Genomic DNA, 4,820 nt, shown 5'->3' on the forward strand with positions numbered 1-4,820 from the left:
GTGCGGAAAATACGGTATTAATTTGTGTGGATAAACTTGCAAGATCAGCTATATGCATACACTTAAATCTTTTAATAAGTAGTGCTGAAGGTTCGGGAAAGTCTTTTGACTAAGTACGGCGAACATGAGTCGCAGCTCACATTGARGCCAGCACCGGGAGTTCTTGCATGAATGCAACAGATTAACTTCCAATGCCGCATTRMTTTATCTTACACWATTTGCATATTGCAAAACATCACTCGACATGCCTTCCTTGTAACTGATAATGCAGTAATGTAAAGAAAAGCTTGTTTATGGTGAAACTGCAAATGAAAAGCCTTTTTTTTTCAGTGCTAATGATGCCCTCCTATGTCCCAGGACATATCGCCCAGGATGGAGAGCCACATCACTCATTAAAAAACAGCARGGTTAGGAGTTTTTGACAAAAAAAGAAGCCATTGCTCCAAAATACACACCTTCAGGCTTGACTGAAATTTACAGTTTATGTCMTGGATAAGCCAGATGCATTTGGAAGTAGTGGCAAATATTGAACCATGTGGTCACAATGACCAGAACACTGGACTCAGTGTCAAACATGGTGGTAGTAGTATCATCCTGTGGGCTGGCCTGCCTTGACATCCACCAGCAGTCTATAAAAACCTGAAAATGTTAGGCATTTCTTCAGAATAAACAATAATAATTTGTAGGTTCTTAAAAGACGGGTTGTTGGGTGTTATCATAAAAACCGCCATTATTAGTATGTCTTTATAACGATCCTGTAATGATATGAGAAACACCTCTAATTTAGTGAGACAGAAGTACAGTCATGGTACGATGAGAGCCGGTAAGGAATGCTGGAGGCTGAAGGAAACGCCCAAATGTTTCGGATATTCCTCACCTGTCAGCTGGAATGATTCAGGGAACGCTGAAGATTGTCCTGTCCTGACTTATGACTGAGTCAGGACAGTGATGTCACACAAGAACTTTACAGGTGGAAAAGTTTGATGACATTCATGTCCTAACTCATTCATGGACATGAATGTTGTGCTGATTTGGGCCTTTTAATGATTGATCTGAGCTGTTGTTTTTTCTTTTGTTGTTTTTTATTTCCAGAGAGGAATGATTAYTCAGCAAACAAATATAATAATTTTTACCAACTAAAGTTGGATGTATTAATTTGTAGTTGACTGTGTAGATTGAAAAAGAAGCATAAGCATGCAGCGAGGCCAGCATTCATGCACGCAATCCGTGCGTGCATGAATGCAACAGTTGAAAGCTGCAGATCATCTTCCAATGACGTACTGCTTTATCTAACATAATTTGCATGGTGCAAAATGTCACTGATAAAAAATTCAATATTTTGCTTTATCTACGCCAAAAAATGAAGGCACCTATTTGCATGATTTATTTATGTTGATCAAGCAAGACTGTTCTTTGCCTAAAGTGCTTACTTATTTCTTTACWTGAAAAATGAAATCCAAGTAAAGTGGACTTAATTTTCTCAAGTAGATTAAGCACAACTATGCATTAATGACTCAACTTTTTTAATATAGTAAATTCAATTTGCAAGTACACTGTAAAATCCAATTAGTTCACCTTGCTTAAAAAATTCTGCACTCATTGCCTCAAAATAACCAAGTTTTTAAAACTTAGAAATGTTAGCAAGTGAAAGTTGTTCATCTTCAGTTTACACAACTCAATTAACTTAATCATTTTGAGTTGCATAAGCTCMTGGCTCCTGTTTATWCTTGTTTCTCTCCTAAACCTTTAATAAAAAATATAAAAATCAGTAGTCTGTTTGCTACACTGAAAAAAGTGAATGTTTTTTCACTTCCAGGCAGAGCGGGTGGTCATGACAGTGAGCATACAACTCACTCATGGTGCTAAAAACRAGCCAAGTAGTGCTCTACTGCTCTGAAAGTATATCCTCACTTTTCATTAACTGACTGAGCACATGAAGCTTTGGACTCTATGATTTTGYCCTAAACATCTTAAAACAAATTTTTGCAACCATTAACTAAGTGGTTTGATTAGCTGCTGCTGCTGGTGGCACAATGTATAGTGGGATACCTCGCTGGCCAATCCCTACAGTCAAATACAAACCAATGTCCTAAAAAATAAAATAARATCAACTACTGCAACATATAAAAACAGATTAAGTMAAGTTGTGTGATTTAAGTATTGCAAACCTTAAATAACTTGATTCATTTTGTTTAGCTGTACATAAATTAAATAGCAAAGACATACTGACATTATAGGTTATATGCAAAAAAGGTACAGTCTTTTCTGCACTATAAGGCGCACCTTCAATGAATGCCCTATTTTAAAACTTGTTTTTTATATATAAGGCGCATAGAATAGACGCTACAGTTAGGGTCACAGTTGTTCCGTACTCTACAAATGTGGATGTGTAATAATAAAGTAGTGGTCCCCGAGTACATTATATAGTAGTCTGCCCCAGTCATTGTTTCACTCACGGTGTTGGTGTTGGTGTTGGTGTTGCGATATTTTGCCCAACTGCTTTCTGGGTAACGCAGACCAACCGACACGCTGCCGCCGCAGTCTCTGTCTCTCTTCCCCCGAACCCCCAGGCTTTAAATGTATTTTTGTTGACATAACTGTTTTGTTGACATAACTGTTTTGTTATGTCAACAAAACAGTCCGACTCGGGTCGGCGAGGAGAGCCTTCCRCGACTGGGCCGGGGCGTGGCCRGACGACGGTCACCCTTCTCCATTCGCGCACAGCATGTTYGTGGAGAACATGGTCCTAAATGACCTGCAGGTAGATAGGTCAGTCAAACTTTATTAACAAACCAGYGTTCTGACAACTGTCCCAGCAATATTGGTCCATATATAAGGCGCACCGAATTATAAGGCGCACTGTTGGCTTTTGAGGAAATTGAAGGTTTTTAGGTGCGCCTTATAGTGCGGAAAATACGGTATTTGGTCTAGGCTTTTCCGTGGTAAACAATATTCTTAAGCTGAAGCGTTATTCTAGGGATCTTTGCATTAACTTAATTTTTTTTAAAGTAGATATAGMTGAATGTTTGTATCACTGTTTGTTGAGTGTTTGGGAACTCTGATGGTTTATGGGTAGCACTCAGTATTTTGAAATGCCAAATGAAACACAGTAAAGATGACAAGATTGTTTTTTTTGTTGTGTAGATGGTGTAGATGCATTTTGGGAGTAAATGGTCWGAAAGGGCAAATATTGAGCCATGTGGTCACAATCAGACATGGAGGTAGTTGCATCATCCTGTGGGCAGGCTTGCCTTTGATATCCACCAACAGCATATAAAAGCCTAAAAAAAAAAGACATTTATGCAGAATAAATAATAATAGTCATCATAGGTGCTAAAAAACAGTCATGATTACCATGTTTTTATAATGATCCCTCAATTATTTTTGGAAAAACCTGTAATTTAGTGAGACAGAAGTATAGTTATGGAGCGATGAGAGCCGATAAGSAATACCGCAGGCTGAAGGAAACGCCCAAACRTTCCWGACATTCCTCACCCGTCAGCTGGAATGATTCAGGAAACGCCGCAGATTTGGAAATCCTAACTCTGAATTGTTTGTAAGGATTAAGCAACATCGTGATTGTGCCTCCAGACAGAAGAAAAGAAAAATGCTGTTGATATTTTTACCTGACTCGTGACTTTTAAAAAGGAAATTAGTCTTGCCTTTAAATTAGTTAAAAAATACTTATTTGCAAAGAATATTTAGGTCAAGGTGAGCATGGCCGGGATAAACACTGTATCCCTCCCTCCCTCCCTCCCTCCCTCACACACACATGCACACACTCACACACACACCAGTGCTGTTTTCTGCTGCCTCTCTCTATGTGGTGAGGTATTTTTACCCCTACCTCGGGGCAGTATTGAACCTAATGGGATCTGAAGGCTTGTCCACCCCGGTTAGCGCGTGTTTGTCTGTCCTGGTTGTTTTTCGCCGTGCTCTCCTCACACCCCGAAGCTTTGAGAACAAGGCCTGATGGGACGGGTGCACGCTCCATCGCGATTGGCTGGGCGTGAGTCCTCCWACTCCCCCAATGGGCATGACAGAAAAAGAGATCCTTGTGACGTGGGGAAAGAAAAAAAAAAATTAGCTGTGTATTTTTCCAGTCTTGCTTTTTTTTTTTTTCCTTTTTTTGAGTCACATCACGATTCCCAGAAATCCAGGCTTTGAATTCACATCCTGACACCATGCAGGGATTTGGCATCACAGCCAATCCCTGTGAATCAGCCATATTGCAATAGCTAATTTGTCATCACCCTTCATCTTACACAACCAAGATCTTAGAGCTGTGATGTTCCACTGGACCTCAGGGTTTCTGCTCGATCAGCTGGATGCTCTTATCAAGGCCCCAATAAGTTGGAGGTTTCAGGATGATGGAAAATCCTCTGGAAATGCCCAAAAATGGACATCAGAACGTAACCGCCGAGAAATCCCTTTTATCTTTACAGAGGCCTCAGGTTTTGACCTCTTCAAGTACAACTGATTTACTCTGCCTTGCTTGTCCGGCCATCACGGAGGGAGGCCATCGTAAACAAGGTCGTCTGAGATGGGGAGGAAAAGTCTGCACGATCATCAATCAAGAAGTATATAGCTGAGTTATGTGAAAAAAAAATACTCATGGAATTTAGAAAAGGTACAAAACTGAGAGAAAAAACAAAACACCTTGAACATCAAAATGGCTGCTAAACAGTGCAACTGAAGGGAAGGTAGTACGCTCTAAAGCAGGACAGTGTGTTCCCAAGGTACAGAACAAACAAAACAACAACCAGAAAGCTGAGATGCCAGAACAGTTTTGAGGTCACTCAAGTGGTGTGAGGTGGTCT

This window comes from Poecilia reticulata, linkage group LG17 (assembly GCF_000633615.1).
Source record: "Poecilia reticulata strain Guanapo linkage group LG17, Guppy_female_1.0+MT, whole genome shotgun sequence".
Lineage (NCBI taxonomy): Eukaryota > Metazoa > Chordata > Actinopteri > Cyprinodontiformes > Poeciliidae > Poecilia > Poecilia reticulata.